The sequence below is a fragment of the Hemitrygon akajei genome, chromosome 27, assembly GCF_048418815.1.
Source record: "Hemitrygon akajei chromosome 27, sHemAka1.3, whole genome shotgun sequence".
Classification (NCBI taxonomy): Eukaryota; Metazoa; Chordata; class Chondrichthyes; order Myliobatiformes; family Dasyatidae; genus Hemitrygon; species Hemitrygon akajei.
Genome location: NC_133150.1, coordinates 36,131,155 through 36,157,453, shown reverse-complemented (window position 1 = coordinate 36,157,453; position 26,299 = coordinate 36,131,155). Strand labels below are relative to the sequence as shown.

Here is a 26,299-nt window from a genome sequence, read left to right as displayed (position 1 = left end):
GTGTAAAGTGAGTCCAAGGATGGAAGACTGGTTTGTGTGAAGTGCTGGGCTATGTTCACGATCTTCTGCAGCTTCTTCTGGTCTTGAACAGGACAACTTCCATACCAGGTAGCGATGCACCCTAGAAGAATGTTTTCTACGGTGCACCTATAAAAATTAGCGAGAGTTTTAGGGGACAGGCCAAATTTCTTCAGCACAAGCAAAACACAAAGCACAAACAAAACGCTAAATGATATCTCTAGTTGAGCTTACGACTGAGCACTGAGGGTCCGTTCAGGTGCTCTTTAAATACTCAACTCTTGCTGCCAAAACATGATTGTCAATTAGGAGGGGGGGGGGGCTCCTGACCCCTTAAAGGGGCGGCGCCAACTATCTATACTCCAGAGAGTCAGAGCGTCTCAACCCCGGGAGCTGGTGTGGTTAGGTGTGTCTCATAACAAGATTTTGGTCATGTGTAATGAGGCAGGATTAGTAAAAGAAAGTGATGATCAGAATTTGATAGAATTCTGGATGTAGTTTGAGGGCAAGAATGTGGGGTCCAGAACCAGTGTTCTTGACTTAAGTAAGGGTAATTTCAATAGTTTGGAATGGACTGTCTAAATCAGGGGTTCCAAAATTTTTTTATCCTATAGAACCATTAAACATTAAGCAAGGGGTCCATAGACCCTTGGTCTAAATAGACTAATACATAGGTCAATCTGTGAGCATATTTCAACAGCTGGTACATAACGTTCAACAGTCATGTATACCATTCAGAAGTAGCGATCTCAGGAGAGAGATAAACAGTCTGCAGTTAGCAAAGGAATCAAAGGAAACTATTTAATCAAAGACAGAAGCATACAAGTGGCAAGAGCTAGTGGTAGACCAGAGGCAAAGCAAGACACGGAAAATGCTGGAGGAACTCAGCAATATGGAAAAGAGTTTAGTCGACGTTTGGGGCTGAGAACCTTCTTCAGGACTGTAGTAAAAAGATGAGGAGCCAGAGTAAGAAGGGGTGGGGGCAGAGGGAAGGAAGAAACGTAAGGAGATAGGTGAAAACCAGGAGGGGGATATCGTGAGTAGACCAGAGGACTAGGAATTTTACAAGAACCAGCAGAGAGTGACTAAAAATTAACAAGAGTGGAGGAAGTTGATTCTAAGGGAAAACTGGGAAGTAATAACGACACCAGGGTTGCTATGGATGCAGAAAAAGAAAAAGGGTCATTAGGACAAGTGTGAGGCTCCTAGAGTGCAAGACTGGGGAATTAATAAGATGAAACAAAACCAAAGCAAATGAGTGAAGTTAAAACTTTGTTCCAGCCTGCATGGTAGAGTATATGGCAAATTTCTCAGTAGTATCTGGTGTGTAGTTTCAAACAGTAAAGAGCAACTTGCAGCATCACTGTCATGGGAGACAGGATATTGCAAAAGCTAATAGGACTGAAGACAGGCAATTTGCCCACGTCCCAATGGCTTGCATTTCAAAGGAAGTGAATGCAGAGAGAGAGAGAGTGGAACCTATGACTGAATATTTACAAAACTCTCTGAGTTCTGGCAAGGTACCAGCAACTGGAGAGCCACATGTGTAACTTTATTGCTGAAGAACTGAGAAAGACAAAAGTCGAGTCAATTTGAGCTTGCAGTTTAATGTCTGTTATTGGCAAGATGCCGGAGTTTTTAATCAAAGAAATAGCTAGCCACTTAGAGAACCTCAAAGCAATCAGCATAGTTTTATGGAAGCTAACTCATGCTTGACAAATTTGCTAGAATTATTTGACAATGGAAAAATTCAGGTTGATAGAAAGGAACGTGCAGATTAGTATAATTAAGATGGTGGTGCACTTTGTCACATTGGTCCCTCCAGGTCCAATAAGAAGTGTAAATGTTAGTCTTAAATGTTTTCCTTGTGACTGGGAGACCCCGATGGGCATTGGTAATACAGAATCCAGTTCACTGGTGAAACCAAAGGCAGGGGGAGCTGTGCGGCCTCTATTGTTGCGTGGATCAGGGCCTTATGCTACAGTCACAAAATAATATTGGCCCAAGTCCCTGAGTGGCATGGTCTGAAGATTGGTAGTGCATAGGATTTTATCCTGGAGCCATGTTTCTGCAAAGACAAGCACACAGCAGTTCCTCATCTCCCACAGCCACAGACAAAGGCAATCCAGCTTGCCACCTGTTACAGCCACCTAGGGGAGGAGGTGATTGAGGTGGTGTCGAAAAGTACAGAGGCATGGTGACATGCCAAAATCCATGTTGGGTTGGTGGCTCGCCTCAGCAGTCTGGCTCTCCTGTAGGTGCTGCCCTCTAGTGTTCACTCCTTGAAAGACAATCTGGATTGCTTTTCTCTGTGGCTGCGGGAGATGAGGAACTGCTGCTTGCTTGCAGGAGCTTGTCTCCAAGAAAAATCCCATGCACCATCAATCTTCAGGCCATATGCCACTCAGGGACTTGGGCTAATATTATTTTGTGACTGAATGTGCTATTGTAACTATATGTGCGGTATGCTGTGTGTGACTGTTGGTGCTGGAGGACTGTTGTTTTGTAGCTGTAAACGTGTATATGGTTGAATGACAATTAAACTTGAACTTGATTTTCAGAAGGAATTTGACACCGAGTCACGTAAAGCGCTGATGTACAATATACAATAGTTCAATAGTTTAGTTGTTCAATTCAATATCAGAGAATGTATACGATACATAAAATTCTTACTCTTCACAGACATCCGCAAAACAGAGAGAAAATAAACCCAAAGAATAAATGACAGAAAAGCATTAGAACCCCCAAAGCCCCTCTCCCCCTCCCAAACACAAACAGCAGCAAAACATTAAAACCAACCCTCCCCCACTTGCTCCAGCAAAATGCATCAGAACCTCCCCCCAACACCACCCCATACAAGTAATTGCAACCCCCACTGCTTTGATGTTTCAATCTCCTGGCAACACCAGCAAGGAACCATGTTGTCTACGGGGGCCCCACCCCAACGGCGCACGTTTTCCAAGCTGCTCCTGGAGATCCCAAAGAACCCACCAACTGCGAAGAACATAGGTCAAGTGTAGCAGTAGATCATAAACTTGAACTCTAGTCACCTTGAAAAGGAAAAAAAGAGACATGAGAACAGGTCTATTACACAGATGAACTGGAGGAAGTCACCCAGGTCCACAAAAACCTCTGGTGCCATCTTTAGCTCGTCCCACTCTTGACCACCAGCTCATAGTTTTAGGGAAGTGTGTGTTAGCTGAGAAGAAAGACTGGTTATAACATTAAAAACTAAGTAATGGGGTGCCACAAGGATTAGCTCTTAGCTCTCAATCATTCATTATATTTTTATTAAATGACTTGGAGGAGGTGACACAGTGCAAACTATCCAAGGTGCAGTCTGAACAGATTGGCCTTGAACATGTTGAATGGTGGGGCAGACTTCAGGGACTGAGTTGTCTACATTTCTTTCACCATTCCCCATTCCCATTTCCCTCTCTCACCTTATTTGTAAAGCCATTAGGCTTTACAATTCTACCGCCAGGACTTAAGAACTTTTTAAAAGCTATTATTAATGCTTTTTGAGATAGTGATTTAGATGCATATCATATTTTTTACTGAGTTAAGTATTGTATGTAATTAGTTTTGCTACAACAAGTGTATGGGACATTGGAAAAAAAGTTGAATTTCCCCATGGGGATGAATAAAGTATCTGTCTATCTATCTATCTATCTATCTATCTTATTTCCTTCCTGCTCAACACCTCTTTCTGGTGCTCTTCTCCCTTCCTTTTCTCCCATAGCCTTCTGTTCTCTCCTATCAGATACCCCCTTCTCCAGCCCTTTATCTCTTTCACCTATTGACTTCCCAACTCTTTACTTCATCCCTCCCCCTCTCCTGCTTTCATCGATTACCTACTACCCTGTACTTCTTTCTCTCCTCCCCCCAACTTCCTACTCTGACTTGTCATCTTGTTTACCAGTCCTGATGAAGGGTTTCAGCCCAAATCATCAACTGTTTACTCTTCTCCATAAATACCGCCAGGCCTGCAGAGTTCCTCCAGCATTTTATGTGTATTATTTTGATTTCCCGCATCTGCAGATTTTCCCTCATTTGTGACTAGTCAACTTCTGTATCTATTTTTGTATATTGCTAACTTCACATTCACAGATACTTCATTAGTTTTAAAGTGTTGGGACATCCTGAAATTGAAAAGAACTATATTAGTACATTTTTTTCATTGAATACAATGTGGATCCAAAAATATTAGAAACTTTCTGAAGATCCATTCTTCAGACAACTGTTTTGAATGTGGAAATGTTCACAGTTTTGATTTTCACTAAATCAAAACTTTTCCTATTTTGAAACAAATTCAGCAACTTTAAATGTTTTAGTGTTGCTAACTTGCTTTTCTGAAAATTTCTTCCATGAAATAATTCATGGTTTGGCAAGAGCAATGTCATCTCTGAGCTCTGTGTTTCTGCCAACCGAAGAATAAAATGATGATCTGTAAAAATCCTGCTGCATAAAGGTCAATAATAAACCATCATCTTGAGCTCAGCTGAGTCCTACTACCAGACAGCAAAATTGCCCTGAGTCAAGTTCATCCATTATTCTGGTATGCAATGATTTTCCCTAGAGGACTTGCATTTGTTCAGTCCTACTATCTTCTACCTCTTCCAATTCCTCCATTCCACTGTTGTCTGCTTTGCTCCTATCTGTCCACACTGTAGACTCTGGAATTTATTCTCTAAATTCCTCTGTTTTTCCATCGCTCTCTCTTCAAAGCCTACCTGTGTCTGAGCTTCCAATCACCTGTGTTTAAAGGCAGCGTGTGGCAATTACAGCGCCAGTGACCTGGGTTCAGTTCTTCTACTGACTGTTTGGAGTTTGGAGTTTCTCCTTGTGAGTGTGTGGATTTCTTCCCGGTGCTCCGGTTTCCACCCACTTTCCAAAGGCGTACGGGTTAGTAGGTTAATTGGTCACATGGGTACAATTAGGTGGCACAGCCACACTGGGCCAGAAGGCTATTTACTGAGCTGTATCTCTGTAGTATCTATGGCAAAATTCATAATGTCAAGTCCTTCCAAAGTAGCTTCAAGTCAATTAAGCAATTTTTGCAAACTTGTCATGTGCTGGTGTTTAGATATTAGTTATTGGTGTCCTGGTGAAGAGTTTTGGCTAAATACATCGACTGTTCACTCCTTTCTATAGCACTGAGCTCCCCCAACATTTTGTATGTGTTGGTATTCAGAAAAGGTTTGCAGGCAGTAATCTTGCAGGGACAGCTGTGTTTGTGATGTCAACCAGGGGTAAATATTGACAAAGACAACATGCAGGACTGTGAAGTGTGGGTTGGTACAATGTAAATTGCAGGCTCTCTGTTTCTAATCCTCGAATGCTAACATTCAGTGTTTGACTCTTACCGGAGAAATCGTTTCTCTGTCCGTGATGCTATCTCTCAGTGCCACAATAAGAACTGAGATCTTTTTGCCCTCACCTCCAAGGCTCACATCTTCCCGATGCAGAGTGTGGCTCTGCTGATACTTCAGCCACCTTTTATTTCACTGTCTTCTAATAAACGTTCTGCATAAATGTCATCCATGACCTAAGGATATTCTAAAGGTTTTTCATATTCTTTTGAAGTGGCGTTTTAGATCATATGACTATATGACATTGGAACAGAATAAGTCCATTCGGCCTGTCGACACTGCTCCACCATTCCATCATGGCTGATTTATTATCTCTCTCAACCCCATTCTTCTGCCTTCTCTCCACAACTTTTGGTGCTCTTGCTAATCAAGAACCTATCGACCTCTGCTTTAAATACGATATACCCAATGGCTTAGCAACCACAACTGTCTGTGGCAATGAAAGCTATAGATTGATCCTCTCTCTGCCTAAAGAAATTCCACCTTATGGCTCTTCTAAAGAGATTAAAGAGATGTCCTTGTATTCTGAGACTGTACCCTCTGTTCTTAGAATCTCCCACCATTGGAAATATCCTCTTCATGTCCACTCTATCTAGGGCTTTCTATATTCAGTAGGTTTCAAAATGATTCCCCTCCCCCAAACTTCCCCATTCTGAAGAATCTTTTGTCAGCAAGTTGGCTATAACATAATAAGACCAAAAGACCAGAAGACCTTAAGACATAGGAGCAGAATTAAGCCATTTGGCCTATTAAGCCTTCTCCGCCATTTAATTGGGCCTTTTGATATTAAGTGGGTTTCATTGAGATTACCCTCCTCAATTCTTCTAAACTCCAGAAAGTACAGACCCAGAATCATCAAATGCTCCTTATTTGCCAATCCTTCCATTTCCATGATTATTCTTGTAAACCTTCTGTGGATCCTCTCCAATGCCAGCACATCCTTCCTCATAAATATAAGAAAGCCTGCAGATGCTGTAAATCCAGAGCAACACACAGAAAATGCTGGAGGAACTCAGCAGGTCAGACAGCATCCATGGAAGTGAATAAACGGTCAACGGTTTGGGCCGAGACCCTTCTTCGGGACTGGAAAGGAAGAGGGAAAGACACCAGAATAAAAAGGTGGGGGGAGGGGAATGAGACTAGCTAGAAGTTAAAGGTAGAGCCAGGTGGATATCCTTCCTTAGAATGTTTTGTAAGGATGCCAAAGGTAACAACAGTTCAAACAGAAAGGCAAAAATTTAACAAGGCAAGATATAGTTAGAAGAGGCACAAAATGAGCAATGCAGAATACATGCAGGCATATGGTATTAGTGAAATTGGCATCATGCTGGACCTTACATGATGGGCCAAATGGCCTCTTCCTGAAGTGCGTACTTCTATGTTTTAAGAGAGATAAGGATAAAATCTACACCAAATGGGGAAAACATTCTCATCAAATGGAGAAATCACTGGGCAGAAGCAGAGAAACTCTTAAAAGCAAGAGAACAAATTATATCCCTAAGATCCTTTTTTTTAAAACTGTATTAGAAAGCAAAATATAGATACCAAAAGTTCCAATGTGGTCCCTTCTCGTTACTAACATCATGGAGGAGATACTAGAGTCTGAAGACCAAAACTCTGCAATTCAGGAAGAGCTTCCTCCACTCTGTGCAATCAGGGGGTGGCACAGTAGTGTAGTGGTTAGCACAATGGTCTATAGTTCAGGGGACAGAGGTTCAATTCCCGCCGCTGCCTGTAAGGTGTTTGTATATTCTCCCTGTGAATTCACGGGCTTCCTCTAGGCACTCCAGTTTCCTTCCACAGTGCAAAGAGGTGGGTTAATTGGACACTGCAGATTGTCCCATGATTAGGCTAAGATTAAATTGGGCCTATTTTATGCTGTATGTCAATAAAAAGAAATGTTAAATTCTGAGCAGTCCATGAACACTACCTCATTATTGTTGTTTTTTTGCATATTTATTCATTTTTGCAATTTTTAAATATCTTTGCACTGTAATACTTCCACAAACGAACCAATTTCACATCATTGGTGTCAGTGATAATAAATCTGATTCTGATTCTAAATATGCTGTACAGACGCACACTCTTGACAGTGTAGCTGCTTAGGTAAGTCAACATCTCACATTCTCGGTAGTCCCAAGGGGAATGCTTTATAATTGAAAACTGATCCAGAATCTTTGACTTAGGAGCCCAGGTCCTAGAATAATTGCACGAACAGTTATTCCCTTCATAATCCTTAGATTATTCAAACTGATGACCTAGAGAATGCAACACTGGATTGAGAAAAGTAGTCATTGGGTACTGGCTTTTTACCATTTGGGAAAAGAAGAAAGGCTTGTATAATATATAACACTTTTTGCACTGCTCCTAATCAATTTAGCATGAATTACCTTTGAAGTGCATTCGTTGTTGTAATGGAGGACATACAGGAATCGATTACCACATAATCAGTTCCCGTTAGTAATGTGGTCATGTGTTTCAGAGACATGGGGGTGAGGGATGAATATTAGCTTGAGTACAGGGAGGACGCCCCTTTAAAATAGCAACTGCTCGGCATGTGACCCCAAGGAGCTGCAGCTCAGCAGTTTGTGGGACCAGCCTCCATCTGTGGAGTCTGACTATACTTCTCCCCGCCTCAGTAAAGCAGCTAGCATAATCAAAGGCCCCACTCACTCTGGACTTGTGACTTGTCTTCAGCCTCTTAGGATCCAAGCTCTGATTATACCTCCTTATATTTCTTCTCTGTTCTCATTATAGAAAGCTCCTTACATCTGCCTCACTGTTTGATGTATTAGCTGTCTCCTCTAATGTCTCTTCACATGACAAGATGTCAATTATTTATTTTGCCTGATAAACATTCTCGCAAGGTGGCTTTGATCATCTTACTGAAGACACTCAACAAACGCAGGTTGTTGTGAAAATCCAACACTTTCCAGAGGTGTGTAAGTCTTTCATTAAAGACATACCCTCGGGGACATTCATCAGATACACCTGGACACCAGCTCGTTAATGCAAATATCTAATCAGCCAATCACGTGGCAGCAGCTCGATGCATAAGAACAGACACAGTCAAGCGGTTCAGTCAGGTTCAAACACTTCTCCTGGTAGGGATGGGCTGTGTTATGAATTGCTTAAGCACTTAGATGGCTCTGTATTAATTGAAATGCTAGCTTTGTCTAATTCAGTGTGGAAAGAAGGAAAATTACAAGTAGAATGGAAGAATGCGGTGGTAGTTCCAGTTTTAAAGCCAGGTAAAGACGCGTCTAGTCCTAGTTCATATTGGCCTATAGCTTTAACATCAGTGATTTGTAAAACTATGGAATGAATGACCACCAACAGACTTGTTTATTTTTTAGAAAATAAGGGACATTTTGCTGCCTATCAAAATGGTTTCAGAACTGGAAGATCAACAATGGAATCTATTGCCCTTTCAGATCACGATATTAAAAAAAGTGTTTCAAAATAGAGAAGTAATGGTAAGTGTATTTCTAGATATTGAAAGAGCATATGACTCTCTATGGAAGGATGGTTTATTAATTTATGATGTGGGAATTAGAGGCAGAATGTTTAATTGGGTCAAAGATTTTCTCAAGGAAAGGACAATTCAAGTAAGAATAGGTGGAACAAGCTCCAAGTCAGTTAAAATAGGTACCTCTCAAAGAAGTGTCATTAGTCCAGTTCTTTTTTAATATCATGGTAAATGATATCTTTGAGCAGGTAGGGACAGGATTTGGCAAATCGTTGTTTGCAGACGGTGGTGTAATCTGGGAAAGAGGAAGAAATGTCAAGTATACATTAAAGCAGGTACAGAAGGCTTTAAGATCAATTGAAAACTGGGCAAATAAATGGGGTTTCAGGATTTCTGCTTCTAAGTCCAAATATATGAATTTTGGCTTTAGAAGAAAGATTCCTGATTGTGAATTGTGTCCACATGATTCTCCATTAGAAAAAGCCAAGGTATTCAAGTTTTCAGGTGTCTGGTTTGATGGAAGACTTGGAGGGTTCATATATATATATATATATAACAATTGGAAAGTGTGAGAAAGTTTTAAATGTTATGAGAAGTATTGCTGAATGTGACTGGGCAGCAGGGCGGGAAACTATGTACTTAATATATCTAGCTATGATTTGATCAGTTATTGCTTATGGTTCCGCGGCTACGGCAGTGCTTGAAAAATTAGACACTGAGCAGTCCAAAGCACTTAAACTCTGTTTTGGAGCTTTTAGAACAACATCAGTCCCTGCATTACGTGTGGACATGGGGGAAGCACCTCTACATTTAAGACGAGTTAAGTTGTGCCTGCAGTATTGGGTAAAACTAAATGGCTTCAATCACAGCTGTCCATGAAAATGTCTTTTGCAGGAGATGTCGGAGCACCAAAGTAAATTAAAAGATATCCATTTTTAGATTTGGTTAATAACTGGGCTGTGAAATTGAAATTGGAGAAGCAGACTAAGATTAAGAAGCAGACTAAGACTAAGAGGAGGCAGAAGAAGAAGGTGATGATTAAGAAGATTAAGAGGAAGATGTAGATTAAGATTAAGAAGAAAATTAAGAATCTTAAAATTAAGAAGAAGAGTAGGATTAACAAGAAACAGATGATGAAGCATCTTCAGATTAAGAAGATGATGAAGCATCTTCAGATTAAGAAGATGATGAAGCATCTTCAGATTAAGAAGAAATTAAGTTTAAAAAGATTAAGATTAAGAAAATGAATAAGATTAAAAAGATGAAAAAGAAAATTAACATGAAGATTAAGATTAAGAATAAGATGAAGAAGAATATTAAGTTTAAGTAGAAGATTAAGAAGAAGATTAAGACTAAGAAGATTAAGAATTTGATTACACATTCTTTGTATGTTTAGGTAATTCATTACAGATTATATGTAAAAGTATGTGATTGACATACATCATTACACCACTATGTCATATTTGTGTGCCTCCCTCAAAGTAAAAATGAAGCTTATTCATATCTCTCGGGCTCCCTTGTTTGACTTTCAACTAGTTTTATGCTATGGAGTTACAAAACATAATAGGGGCAACATAAGTTTTTAAATGATGCTGAGATGACTACCTACTGTACCTGCATGTTGAAGCGCCTCACATTATTCTATGCAAAGTGAAAAGGTATATTTCAAGTTTTTAAAAAGTGCAGTATATGGTTTATTCAAAAAACGAAAGGAGACCGATTTTATTTTTTTAAAAAAAGCAGGAAATGGATAACATTCATGGCTTAATAAACAGTGAGTACCAAGTGATAATACAGGTCAAACTTTTATAATCCGACACCACTGGGACCTGAGGGGTGCTGGATTAGTGAAAAATGCCAAATTACAGAAGGATCACATTAAGCAATAGCTAACTGGCTCATTAAACCTTTAAAATATCATGTAAATCAGTACAAGTTAGATAATAATGAAACAGAAATATTAAATGAGTAGCAAGTGAAATTTTAATACAGTAATATACTATTAGACACAGATAAATAAAGGGTGCAGGTAAATGTACAGGTAAATGTACAGGAATTAACTTATACAGAACAGTTGAGCAATTCCGCTTCTAAAGTGAGACGTTAAATATACCTTCAGGCAAAGTTACACGTCTGCAAGTGTGGAGTTGTCAGGATCATCAACATCTTCATCCTGAAAAGTGAATGAAGCATCAGGAACTGGTGCTGAAACTGGCACAACAGCTTCTTCAAAAACTGTTGATGCTGGTGGTAGCTCATCTGGGTGAGCAGAAGCAGAAGTCTGGGAAAGGAGGTCTTCTATACGCCACATTACACGCGACTGCCAGGCAGCCAGGGATGCAGTGCTGGGCTCTTCCCTCTTCACTCGCAGTTACTGAGGGAATCCTCATTAGTTTTTTTTCCTCCCCTTAGTAATATGCTTAAATTCAGCGGGTCGCCATGTCTGATCTGAGGTCGTAGGCAGAAGAGAATGGAGTGCCAGCCAGGCAATGCCAGAGGGCAGTGCGCGACTGCCGGCAGGTGGGCAAGAAGGCGGACCGACCCAGTGAGCGCCAGCTCCCCCGCCAGCGGCGGGTGCAGGGCAGCTGCGCCTCACGCAAATGATATTAATAAATGCAGGAAGGTAAGCAGGAATCACCTGTTTGTGCTTACAAGAGCACGCCAACACATGAACAGATCTAGCGTAACCAAAACAATGCGTAGCAGATTGGTATGGTAGCCCAGGAAATTTGAAATTACAGTTGCGCTGAAAATTTGAAATCAGTGCCGGATTATCGAAGGAACCAGATTACAGGTAGTTGGATTAGTGAAGGTCGACTGTAATAAATAAGTAGAAATGGCTGGCTATATCAGATGCCAACGTGTATCATTGTACAAAAGACAACTGGATATTGTATACTGAGCAAATTGAACAGTATTTTGAAGCAAATGAAATAGCCAATGAAAAGTGAGTGCCAACTTTTATGAGTTCATGGAGTGGAAACATATACAGTTTCTTTAGAAGTTTAACTACTCCAATCAAACCAGCTGAAATAAACTTTGCTGATATCATGAAAGATACGCAGGAACATTTAGTACCGAAAACATTGTTGATCGCAGATTGTGTTAGGTTTCATATGAGGAATCAAAAAGAAAGGGAGTCCTTTTCAGCTTGCGTGGCTGAATTGAAGAGATTGTCTGTGCATCGTCAGTTCAGTGCTGGGATTACTGATGAACTAAGAGATTGTTTAGTTTGTGGAATCTTACAAGAAGGCATTCAAAAACCACTCCTTGCTGAAACAATGTGTATTTAAAAGAGCAGTAGAAAATGAGTGTCAACAAAATTGCCACATCTAAACAGAAACCAACCTGGCCGAACTAATTGTGTTTCTGTTGTGGCAGGGTCTCACATACACCAGGCCAATGCAGATTTGACGCCGAAACTTGCAGAAAATGCTCAAAGGAGGACACATACAAAGAGCATGTCAGACAGACAAAAATAAATGGACTGCACAGGGAAGAGAAAAAGATAAAAAGTCAAGTTGCAGTTTCAAAAAGAGCACTACCGTAGATTCCGGACTACAGAGCGCACCTGATTAAAAGCCGCTGGCTCTAATTTTAGAAATAAAATCAATTTTTTACTTGTTATGGCCGCACCGGATTTTAGGCCGCACCAGATTTTCGGCCGCAGGTGTCCCACGTTGTAATATGAGATATTTACACAGAAAGATATTACACGTGAGGATTTTTTAACTTTTAATTAAATCCATATGGTAACAAAAACAAATACATATTGCAAATGCTTTTTTTCGAACCGTGCCTGTAATGCGGCTACTTTTAAATATACGTTACGTATACTTCTTTACTGAACAACATTCCAATATCTCCTAACGACTGGTAAAAAATATATATACTGCAGCCTACCAGGAAAAGTTATTGATCGCCTTTAACTTAAAAGCAGCGTTTTCGCTCCGCCGCTCCCCCCCCCCCTCCTTTCCGTTTATCGCAAACGGCATTTTTCCCACAAGACGCGGCGAAACCGGGTGTGACGTCATAGCATCCCGCGATGTAGTACAGAAAACAAATATAGTTAAAACTCTTCTAACTTTAACTAGAAAATGAATTACTAAGCGAAAATATTATAAACTAAATAACTGCCATAAAGGCAGCACAATGCTTTTCTTCGAGTGTTTTCCATGTTGATGAGGGTGAGTACAAATGACTGATTTACAATAATTTAATTGTGAAAGTGCGCTTGATTTATCGTACAATTTCATTGGACCTCTGTGAACTACTCATCAATTTTATTGGTCTACTGTTATGAGGCAAAATGTTTACGAGGCGGCATGAAAAAAATCATGTATTAGCCGCTCCGTTTTAAAGGCCGCAAAGTTCAAAGCTGTTCAAAATGTGGGAAAAAAGTAGCGGCTTAAAATCCGGAATCTACAGTAATTCACGTGCTGTTGAACACAAACCTGATAATGATGAGAGTGCACAGCACTGAGTAGCCTTAAGATTTAAAATGTGAAAACTAACAATGGACATGCAATAGGACTTGCGTCAGAAGTGAACACCAGCTGCTTGCTGTCTGTTCCATCGCTGGCATTTAGATCTGCTATGGAAGTCCTCCATCTGCCTGTTCTTGGCCATCTTCTCTATTGTGCCCCAAGTGTGATTCCGAGTCCTCATTTCTGCTTCTATTGTATGTCATCAAGCTGTCTTTACTCTCCCTCATTTCCTCGGCCTTCAGGAGTCCAAAGAAGCCTCTAGGTTTTCACTATTGTCAGGCATGCAAATCCCAGGGGGAGACACAGGAATAGTGTCGCCCAAAGATATAGAAGGATTTTTCATTATTGCTTCTGTAACAATTTTATTTTGATCAGTCAGCATTGTTGGTCCTGAACCTGGAGGACCAGTGGACCACTCTTACTCTGGCCTCTAACCTTTGACCTGTTTGCATGAGTGACCCTGCCAAGAGTCAGAGCACAAGGCCCTGACTCCCGCCAACATAGCTCTCCAGGTCATTGAGGCATACAAGCCTCCAAACTCGATGACAAAGTTGTGTTCCTCTTAGAGGAAGTGAAAGGCAAAGTAATTAAAATGGAACTGGACACTGGCTTGGCTGTTTCAGTCATTCCACAAAATGGGTTTGAATGGTATTTCAAAGATACTGAACTAAAGCCTGTAGATATCCAACTAAGAACTTATATTGGAAAAAATATAACTCCGGTGGGAATGACATTCGCAGCAATGAAATACAACATCCTACAAATCACTTTGGGATTGTGTGTAGTATAAACAGGAGGACCAGCACTGTGGCTGAAACAACCAAAACTTGATTCAAGATCCACCCACCACTTGCATGCCGCATCTCCTACAACGGAGTCCAATTGAACTTGAATTAAGAAAGGTACTGGACAATGCCACAGCGGTACAAACACAAGAGAATCTGCAGATGCTGGAAATCCAAAGCAACACACACAAAATGCTGGAGAAACTCAGTAGGGTCCTGAAGACCAGTCTCGGCACAAAACATCGGCTGTTCACTCTTTTCCACAGGTGCTGCCTGGCCTGCTGAGTTCCTCCAGCATTTTGTGTGCAATGCCACAGCAGTGTTCAAGGGCGGCATTGGAAAACTCAAACATTTTACTCAAGGGTAAAATAGAAATAAATGAAATTGATGCACCCAATTCTGACAAACCCATCCGGTTCCTTATACCATCCCTGATAAAGCAGCCAGTGTGCAAGATTGCATGGCGGCCGAAAGATTTCTTTTCAAGGTTGAGTGGAACCCATAGGCAACACAAGCGGTCCCAGTAACCAAGAAGAATGGGTCTGTCAGGATCTGCACAGATTTTAAGGTTGCAATCACTCCAGTACTGAAAATAGATCAATACACCCCACTCAGGATAGTTTGCAAACTTTTCTGCAGGGAGACACTTCAGCAAAGAAGTCTTAGCTGAGGCCTACCTATAGATTGAGATAGAAGAAAAGTCCAAAGTATTTCTCACTATAAACATTCACAAGGGTCTTTATCACTATACTAAGCTTATTTTTGGAGTAGCATCTGTACCTGCACTCTGGCTGGAAGCTAGGGACCAGGTACAGCAAGGTGTCCAGGCACTCAGTATTACCTGGATCACGTCATTTGTACCAGTGAGGATCACAAGGGACATCTCCAAAATCTCAAGACAGTGTTTAAAAAAAATTAGAAGATTATGGACTCAAAGCATAATGCAACAAGAGTAAATTCTTTAATCCAAGCATCACATACTGTGGTCACACCATTGACGCACAAGATTTACAAAAGTTTGCTGAGAAAATTCATGCAGTGGTGGATGTCCTAAGGCCAAAGGATTGATCACAGTTATGGTTCCTATTTAGAATTTCTCAATGACCATAACAAGTTCCTGCTAAACCTGGCCACTGTGCTTCACCCCTTGAACTCATTACTACAGATTGGGAGGAAATGGCAATGGTCAAAGCATTGTAAGGTGACTTTCCAAAAGGCAAAGGAAATGGTGATGTCAGATATGATGTTAGATGTGAAATCCTATAGCCTTTGCATCAAGTTCCCTTACCACTGCAGAGAAAAATTACACACAGATTGGCAGAAGGGCCATGAGTCCGGGTTGGGGTGTAAAACATTTCAACCAGCACTTGTATGGGAGAGAATATACTCTCGTTACTGATCATCAATCACTCGTGTCCATTTTCAATGCACAGAAGCCTGTTCCACTAACAGCAGCAGCACAAGTGCAGAGATGGGCTCCATTTCTTGGGGGACACAATTAAAAGGTAGAATTCCAAAGGATGAATAATCATGGGAATGCTGATGGATCGTCCCGTTTACCCTTGGAAAATGAAACAGCTGAAAAATTTGCAAAAGAGGACACTCCTCTTGATGAGTTCCCCATAATGCAAATTGAAAGTCTCCTTATTATGAAAGAGATGATCCAGAGGAAACCAAAAGAGACCCCACTCTGTCTCAGGTCTATATCACCACCCAAAATGGCTGGAATATGCAGCAGAATTCCCAGTTCCCCCATTTTTACCAGCCTGGGATGAACTTGCCCTTGATGGGGGTTGCCTTATGTAGGGATTGAGAGCTGTTGTACCATTCAAGCTGAGAGCTAAAATGTTGGAGGGGCTGCACGTTGGTCATCTAGGCATGGTTAAAATTAAAGAGTTGGCTCGAAGCTTTGCTTGGTGGCCTTGGATAGCTCAGCAGATCGATCAGCTTACCATGCCCTGTTCAGGATGCCAGCACATCAAGAAGGAAGGTACCCAGAGTTGTTGGACCAACTCCCTGCAGTCCCAGGGTTGACTCCTATAACCACCATGGAGGAGGCCCCAGAACCTGACATCATTTCACAACCAAAAGTCTTGCCTGCCAAGCACTTTGTAACAAGATATGTTATTCCACAAGAGTAGGAAAGACTCACCAGTGATTAAATCTTTAGGCCTGAATGGGACAATTTAAAATTGACTATGCTGTGAATGTTTGGATATAGGAGTTGTATGATATAGTATATGGTGTACATAGTTGAGATGCATTCCAGATTGAGTTGGAGTTCATTGTTTAACAGGGAGGAGTGTTGTGTAATTAATGCTTCAGTAATATTTGAGTGATATTATAAATATTTTATTTGATTAAGCATTCTTTGTTTAGATAATTCACTATGGGTTATATGTAACTGCACATGATTGACATACGTCATTACATCACCACGCCATTTGTGCGCACCTCGTTTAAAGTAAAAATGAAGCTTCCATGCATCTCATGGGCTCCTTTGTTTTATTTCAATTAGTTTTATGTTTTGCAGTTACAAAACTTAATAGGGGCAACAAATAAGTTTTTAAATGATGCTGAGATGACTACCTACTGTACCTGCATGTTGAAGCGCCTCACATTATTCTATGCAAAGTGAAAAGGTATATTTCAAGTTTTTAAAAAGTGCAGCACATGGTTTATTCAAAAAACGAAAGGAGACCTTTTTTTTTTAAAAAAAGCAGGAAATGGATAACATTCACAGCTTAATAAACAGTGAGTACCAGGTGATAATACAGGTCGACCTTCTATAATCCGACACCATTGGGACCTGAGGGGTGCTGGATTAGTGAAAATGCTGAATTACAGAAGGATCACATTAAGCATTAGCTAACCGCCTCATTATACCTTTAAAATATCATGTAAATCAGTACAAGTTAGATAATAATGAAACAGAAATATTAAATGAGTAGCAAGTGAAATTTTAATACAGTAATATACTGTACAGGAACAGATAAAATAAAGGGTGCAGGTAAATGTACAGGAATTAACTTATACAGAACAGCTGAGCACTTCCGCTTCTAAAGTGAGACGTTTAATATACCCTCAGGCAAAGTTACACGTCTGCAAGTGTGGAGTTGTCCGGATCATCAACATCTTCATCCTGAAAAGTGAATGAAGCATCAGGAACTGGTGCTGAAACTGGCACAACAGCTTCTTCAAAAACTGCTGATGCTGGTAGTAGCTCATCTGGGTGAGCAGAAGCAGAAGTCTGGGAAAGGAGGTCTTCTATACGCCACATTACACGCGACTGCCAGGCAGCCAGGGATGCAGTGCTGGGCTCTTCCCTCTTCACTCGCAGTTACTGAGGGAATCCTCGTTAGTTTCTTTTCCTCCCCTTAGTAATACACTTAAATTCAGTGGGTCGCCATGTCTGATCTGAGGTCGTAGGCAGAAGAGAATGGAGTGCCAGCCAGGCAATGCCAGAGGGCAGTGCGCGACTGCCGGCAGGTGGGCAAGAAGGCGGACCGACCCAGTGAGCGCCAGCTCCCCCGCCAGCGGCGGGTGCAGGGCAACTGCGCCTCATGCAAATGATATTAATAAATGCAGGAAGGTAAGCAGGAATCACCTGTTTGTGCTTACAAGAGCACGCCAACACATGAACAGATCTAGCATAACCAAAACAATGTGTAGCAGATTGGTATGGTAGCCCAGGAAATTTGAAATTACAGTTGCGCTGAAAATTTGAAATCAGTGCCGGATTATCGAAGGAACCAGATTACAGGTAGTTGGATTAGTGAAGGTCGACTGTAATAAATAAGTAGAAATGGCTGGCTATATCAGATATACCACTGCAGAGAAAAATTACACACAGATTGGAAGAAGGGCCTTGAGTCCAGGTTCGGGTGTAAAACATTTCAACCAGCACTTGTATGGGAGAGAATATACTCTCGTTACTGATCATCAATCACTCGTGTCCATTTTCAATGCGCAGAAGCCTGTTCCACTAACAGCAGCAGCACAAGTGCAGAGATGGGCTCCATTTCTTGGGGGACACAATTAAAAGGTAGAAATCCAACGGATGAATAATCATGGGAATGCTGATGGATCGTCCCATTTACCCTTGGAAAATGAAACAGCTGAAAAATTTGCAAAAGAGGACACTCCTCTTGATGAGTTCCCCACAATGCAAATTGAAAGTCTCCTTATTATGAAAGAGATGATCCAAAGGAAACCAAAAGAGACCCCACTCTGTCTCAGGTCTATATCACCACCCAAAATGGCTGGAATATGCAGCAGAATTCCCAGTTCCCCCATTTTTACCAGCCTGGGATGAACTTGCCCTTGATGGGGGTTGCCTTATGTAGGGATTGAGAGCTGTTGTACCATTCAAGCTGAGAGCTAAAGTGTTGGAGGGGCTGCACGTCGGTCATCTAGGCATGGTTAAAACTAAAGAGTTGGCTCGAAGCTTTGCTTGGTGGCCTTGGATAGCTCAGCAAATCGATCAGCTTACCATGCCCTGTTCAGGATGCCAGCACATCAAGAAGGAAGGTACCCAGAGTTGTCGGACCAACTCCCTGCAGTCCCAGGGTTGACTCCTATAACCACCATGGAGGAGGCCCCAGAACCTGACATCATTTCACAACCAAAAGTCTTGCCTGCCAAGCACTTTGTAACAAGATATGTTATTCCACAAGAGTAGGAAAGACTCACCAGTGATTAAATCTTTAGGCCTGAATGGGACAATTTAAAATTGACTATGCTGTGAATGTTTGGATATAGGAGTTGTATGATATAGTATATGGTGTACATAGTTGAGATGCATTCCAGATTGAGTTGGAGTTCATTGTTTAACAGGGAGGAGTGTTGTGTAATTAATGCTTCAGTAATATTTGAGTGATATTATAAATATTTTATTTGATTAAGCATTCTTTGTTTAGATAATTCACTATGGGTTATATGTAACTGCACATGATTGACATACGTCATTACATCACCACGCCATTTGTGTGCACCTCGTTTAAAGTAAAAATGAAGCTTCCATGCATCTCATGGGCTCCTTTGTTTTATTTCAATTAGTTTTATGTTATGGAGTTACAAAACATAATAGGGGCGACAAATAAGTTTTTAAATGATGCTGAGATGACTACCTACTGTACCTGCATGTTGAAGCGCCTCACATTATTCTATGCAAAGTGAAAAGGTATATTTCAAGTTTTTAAAAAGTGCAGCACGTGGTTTATTCAAAAAACGAAAGGAGACCTTTTTTTTAAAAAAAGCAGGAAATGGATAACATTCACAGCTTAATAAACAGTGAGTACCAAGTGATAATACAGGTCGACCTTCTATAATCCGACACCATTGGGACCTGAGGGGTGCTGGATTAGTGAAAATGCTGAATTACAAAAGGATCACATTAAGCATTAGCTAACCGCCTCATTATACCTTTAAAATATCATGTAAATCAGTACAAGTTAGATAATAATGAAACAGAAATATTAAATGAGTAGCAAGTGAAATTTTAATACAGTAATATACTGTACAGGCACAGATAAAATAAAGGGTGCAGGTAAATGTACAGGAATTAACTTATACAGAACAGTTGAGTACTTCCGCTTCTAAAGTGAGATGTTTAATATACCTTCAGGCAAAGTTACACGTCTGCAAGTGTGGAGTTGTCAGGATCATCAACATCTTCATCCTGAAAAGTGAATGAAGCATCAGGAACTGGTGCTGAAACTGGCACAACAGCTTCTTCAAAAACTGCTGATGCTGGTAGTAGCTCATCTGGGTGAGCAGAAGCAGAAGTCTGAGAAAGGAGGTCTTCTATACGCCACATTACACGCGACTGCCAGGCAGCCAGGGATGCAGTGCTGGGCTCTTCCCTCTTCACTCGCAGTTACTGAGGGAATCTTCGTTAGTTTCTTTTCCTCCCCTTAGTAATACGCTTAAATTCAGCGGGTCGCCATGTCTGATCTGAGGTCGTAGGCAGAAGAGAATGGAGCGCCAGCCAGGCAATGCCAGAGGGCAGAGCGTGACTGCCGGCAGGCGGGCAAGAAGGCGGACCGACCCAGTGAGAGCCAGCTCCCCCGCCAGCGGCGGGTGCAGGGCAGCTGCGCCTCACGCAAATGATATTAATAAATGCAGGAAGGTAAGCAGGAATCACCTGTTTGTGCTTACAAGAGCACGCCAACACATGAACAGATCTAGCGTAACCAAACCAATGTGTAGCAGATTGGTATGGTAGCCCAGGAAATTTGAAATTACAGTTGCGCTGAAAATTTGAAATCAGTGCCGGATTATCGAAGGAACCAGATTACAGGTAGTTGGATTAGTGAAGGTCGACTGTAATAAATAAGTAGAAATGGCTGGCTATATCAGATATACCACTGCAGAGAAAAATTACACACAGATTGGCAGAAGGGCCTTGAGTTCGGGTTGGGGTGTAAAACATTTCAACCAGCACTTGTATGGGAGAGAATATACTCTCGTTACTGATCATCAATCACTCTTGTCCATTTTCAATCCGCAGAAGCCTGTTCCACTAACGGCAGCAGCACAAGTGCAGAGATGGGCTCCATTTCTTGGGGGACACAATTAAAAGGTAGAATTCCAAAGGATGAATAATCATGGGAATGCTGATGGATCGTCCCGTTTACCCTTGGAAAATGAAACAGCTGAAAAATTTGCAAAAGAGGACACTCCTCTTGATGAGTTCCCCACAATGCAAATTGAAAGTCTCCTTATTATGAAAGAGATGATCCAAAGGAAACCAAAAGAGACCCCACTCTATCTCAGGTCTATATCACCACCCAAAATGGCTGGAATATGCAGCAGAATTCCCAGTTCCCCCATTTTTACCAGCCTGGGATGAACTTGCCCTTGATGGGGGTTGCCTTATGTAGGGATTGAGAGCTGTTGTACCATTCAAGCTGAGAGCTAAAGTGTTGGAGGGGCTGCACGTTGGTCATCTAGGCATGGTTAAAACTAAAGAGTTGGCTCAAAGCTTTGCTTGGTGGCCTTGGATAGCTCAGCAGATCGATCAGCTTACCATGCCCTGTTCAGGATGCCAGCACATCAAGAAGGAAGGTACCCAGAGTTGTCGGACCAACTCCCTGCAATCCCAGGGTTGACTCCTATAACCACCATGGAGGTGGCCCCAGAACCTGACATCATTTCACAACCAAAAGTCTTGCCTGCCAAGCACTTTGTAACAAGATATGTTATTCCACAAGAGTAGGAAAGACTCACCAGTGATTAAATCTTTAGGCCTGAATGGGACAATTTAAAATTGACTATGCTGTGAATGTTTGGATATAGGAGTTGTATGATATAGTATATGGTGTACATAGTTGAGATGCATTCCAGATTGAGTTGGAGTTCATTGTTAAACAGGGAGGAGTGTTGTGTAATTAATACTTCAGTAATATTTGAGTGATATTATAAATATTTTATTTGATTAAGCATTCTTTGTTTAGATAATTCACTATGGGTTATATGCAACTGCACATGATTGACATACGTCATTACATCACCACGCCATTTGTGCGCACCTCGTTTAAAGTAAAAATGAAGCTTCCATGCATCTCATGGGCTCCTTTGTTTTATTTCAATTAGTTTTATGTTTTGCAGTTACAAAACATAAGAGCGGGGTACTTAAAGAGGGATGTTGCCTTCCTGGGACATTGCCTCTTGTAGATGTCCTCGAATGTGGGGAGAGCTGTGCCCATGATGGAGCTGGCTGAGACCACCACTCTCTGTAGCCTCTCGTATTCCTGCCCTTTGGAATTTCACACTCTGCACAGGAAATGAAAGCAGTTGACTGGGCATTTGGCTTTGGACCTACCATCATCCAAGAGGTGGACTTAGCACCCAGCTGGCTGGTCCAAATGAAAGACTGTCATTTTCCCCTACAGATGCTACCTGAGCCATATCAGGCATTTTTGCCTACAGAACTGCCACTTACTAGATTTTTTTTTGTTTTTCACACCATTCTCTATAAATTCTCGAGTCTGTTGTGCATGAAAATCCCAGGAGATCTGCTGATTCTGAGATACTCAAGCCACCCCGTCTGGCACCAACAATCATTCCACAGTCAACATCATTTAGATCACAATTCTTCTCCATTATGATGATTGGTCTGAACAACAACTGAACCTCTTGACCATGTCTGTATGCTTTTATGCTTTGAGTTGCTGCCACATGATTGGCTGATTAGATATTTGCATTAACAAGTAGATGTGCCGGTGTACCTCATAAAGTGGCCACTGGGACTATAATGAGAAGGAGTAGTGATCCAAACTCTCTTCCCATATTTACACGTTGACTAAAAAAGGTGGTTAACATTCCATTTTTATTGGTCGTGACCAATCTTAGTTGTGAAGTCAGTCTCAGTCATTGGCTGAACCTGGGGACCAGACTAGGCCATTGATCTAATTCAGGGGCCATCCTGGAGTTGTTGTTGAATCAGCCAGTTGAAAGGTCAATATTAGAGAGTGTTGCCAGTTTAGAGGTCGATCTCAGCTGTTTGTTTAGTTCAATGAGCTGTTCTTGCCAGTTTATCCATAGCAGGGCCAATTTCTCTCACAAACACGAGGAAATCTGCAGATGTTGAAAATCCACAGCAACACACTCGAAATGATGGAGGGACTCAGCAGGCCAGGCAGCATCTATGAAAAAGAGTAAACAGTTGATGTTTTGGGCCGAGGCCATTCTTTGGGACTGCTCTCATTTGGGGGTTACAGTGTCCCTTTTTTTTGGCAGCTGGCATCAGGTACAGGTGGTGCCTTGTAAAGAGGCCTCTGAGTGTATGTAAGAATACAGTAAACAAACAGCTAGAACAACAAAAAACTAATTAATTCTGTGAAACCATAATCTGAAATTTGCAGAGCAACCTGTGGTGACCAGGGTTGATTGATTGTGGCCACTGAGGTACCAAGGGCCAGTCACTTATTTTGGATCCTTGATTAGTTATGTAAATATTGTGGGACACGGTGTTACGATTTCATTTTATGAGTTTTCGTCCTGTAACCCTTCCAAACACAGAGCAGATCACAGACGACTAGTTGGAATTGAAACTTAGTTTTCATTGATGCGCTTCTGCCACCCTGTGGAGACCAGATGAATTGTCACTGCCAAATGCCACCTGCTGGCCCAAAATATATAAGCACCTTGCCAACGTGTTGGCCAGGAGTCTGCTGACAATATGCTGGCAACCTTGCCGATCACTGTAAATTAAATGTATCCAATTATCCTTTAATTTGTGGTTTCATCAAGTAGCCAAATATGCTAATTGCCAAATAAAGCTCGATATATATTGGTGATAATCATTAATAAAAATTTTCATGATCAAACTTCTCATTTTTAGCATAATAAAACCGAGTCTTACATTTGCACCAGTCTTTGACAGTTAGGTTAGTAACAGAATTACAATTCATGTGTAATACATAAAACTGAAGACACTCCGTATGAAATTACTTGTTAAAAACATGCACTGTGCTGACACCAGCTATTAGCGTCAGCGTTCAAGTGCTCTGTAACAGATGGGGACCAGCCACCATCTCCCATAAAGGCAATGACACACTGCATTGTAAGTTCTCAGTAAAATCAATGTCTGACCTGTTGCAGATATACTCAGCCTCCCTGATTCACATTTAAAGATCACATCGGTGCAGATAGTAATATGTTAGTAAAGATCTTTATTTCTCATGCTTATCTTTTGAAAAGAAAAGTTTTCTGCCCTAATCCAATCTTTTCTTTGCTTACGAAAAAACCACATGGCTAAACTGCTCAACATGTCAGAGCTGACTCCTTGAAAGAACTGACCAACTATCCTGAGTGCCACTGAATGGGCTTTTCACAAGGGTAAGGACTTCCCTCACAAGATTGTTGGCGGTGTTACTCAAGATTGCTGGTTGGTGGGATGAAGAACGGTGGCTATTGAGTCAGGGAATTGTTGGTGATCAGGATATTTATGATTTGGGGGAAGGCTGGTGAGACTGGAAGGGAAAAAAGTCATTGAGTTAAGGCAAGTCAGTCTGTTGGTAGGACTTCAGTAAATGCTGTCTGCACATGGAGGTTAGGTTATGGAATAGTGGTCTGTGGAGATAAGATGGAGATAACATTTTAATTCCAATTCCCATTCCCATTCCGATATGTCGACCCATAGCCACTTCTTGTGCCAAGGTGAAGCCACCCACAGGGTTGAGGAACAACACCTTAATTCCATCTGGGTAACTTCCAACCCGCTAGCATGAATATCAATTTCTCCTTCCCCTCCCCCCCTTCCTCTACTCCCTTTTCCCCCTTCTCACCTGCCTATCACTTCCTCCTGGGTCCCCTCCGCCTTCCCTTTCTCCAATGGGCCACTCTCCTGTCAGATTCCTTCTTCTCCAGCCCTTGACCTTTCCCACCCACTTGGCTTCAGCCACCACCTTCCAGCTATCCTCCTGCCCCCCCCCCCCCACATTTTTATTCTGGTATCTTTCTCCCTTCCTTCTCAGTCCTGGAGAAGGTTCTCAGACCAAAATGTTAACTATTTATTCATCTCCATAGATGCTGCCTGACCTGCTGGGTTCCTCCAGAATTTTGTGCCTGTTGCTTTGGATTTCCAGCATCTGCAAACTTTCTCATGTATAAGATGATAATAGATTTAGAGTAATAGTTATCCAGCATGGCCATTAGATAACAAATATTACTTTTTAAACCTACCAGGAGGAAGAAAGCTATAACATTTTCACTTTTTACCACAAACTTTACCCTCATAACACCTCCCCATCCCTATCTCTCTCTGACGATTACTCTTCCAAGCATTTGCACCGGAGATCGGAAGCTGAGGTTCTAGCTCCACACTCTTTCCATACATTGAAGGACTTATTGTCCTTTGGCCCAACTCATCTGTGCAGGCAAAAAATGTTTATCTGAGCTAATCCCACTTGCCTGCATTTGGCCCAGATCCCCCAAAACCTTTCCTACCCGTGTTGATGCATCTTTTAAATATTGGAATTGTATCCATCTCCACCACCTCCTCTGGTAGCCTCTTAAATATAACAACCACCCAAGTTGCTTCTCGTGTACATTTTTGAATTCTTCCTCTCTCACCTTAAGTCTATGCCCTCCAGCTTTAGACTTTCCTAGCCTCGAGAAAAAGGCAGGTGACTATCCACCTGAGTTACACACCTCATGATTTTATATACCTCTATACGTTCACTCCTCATTCTCCCGTCTTCCAGGGAAAAGGGTCCAAGGCTATCCGTCCTCTCCTTATAACCTAAGCAGCCCAGTCTTGGTAGCATCACTATGATTGTTTACTGAACCCTATCCAGAACTGTACATAATTCTCCAAGTGCGACCTCACCAACTGCTTGTATGTTTGTAATTTGACATCTCAGCTCTTGTACTCAATGTGCTGATTGACGAAGACTGCTGTAACATGAACAGAGTCACTGGAGAGACACTGAAGCTAGAGGATGTAGAAGTGTTTCTTTACCAAAAACGCACGGCTCTCCCGGGAGAAGGGGCCTGCCTGACCCAATACTAAATGACATTTTTTGTATGCTAAAGATCAAAGGTAACAGGAGGACGATTCTATGGTTACAATGTATCTACAATGCCTCCTTTGAATTGCATATAGTTTTCAACACCTTCTTAGCACCCACACTCCAGACACCCAAAATGGATGTTAATCCCCACTGAGTCTGGGCTGCATTCATGCATATGCAGACATCTCAGGTCCAAATGGAATGACACCAATCTGCAGCGCCAGGAAGCCCATTGTTCATATTAAATTCAAGCTGCAACCTGCATTCAAATCTGAAGAAGGGGTGCTGTTGAAATTTATATTTGCTATATACCCTCACAAAGGCGAGCCTACAAATTACCCTCTTCACAATTCTGTCTATTTCTGTCACCACTTTCAGGGAACCATGTATCTGTAGGGTTAAGTCCCTTCGTTCTACAACACTATCCAGGGCCCTTTCATTTACTGTGTAAATCCTGCCCTGGTTTAACATACCAAAGTACAACGCTTCACACTTATGAGAGGTAATTCCATGTGTCATTCCTTGTTTCAACACAACATCCCAGCTCTTATATTCTTTGCCTTGACTGTCAGGTGTTGAGACTGAGGTGTGTAGCATAGGGAAATCAGTGGATGATGGAGGTGTAATGTAATTTGCAAGGGATGTAGCT

At 41.6% G+C, this 26,299-nt stretch overlaps 1 long non-coding RNA gene across 1 annotated transcript in view; it reads left to right on the top strand.

The window, feature by feature from the left end:
- The first annotated feature begins 8,494 nt into the window (after positions 1 to 8,494).
- LOC140717029 (uncharacterized) overlaps positions 8,495 to 26,299 on the top strand; it is a 32,384-nt gene continuing 14,579 nt past the window's right edge. The window contains exons 1-2 of the long non-coding RNA XR_012096421.1: positions 8,495 to 8,641; positions 8,747 to 8,866. This is a non-coding gene — a long non-coding RNA (uncharacterized lncRNA). The remainder of the gene's footprint in view (positions 8,642 to 8,746; positions 8,867 to 26,299) is intronic.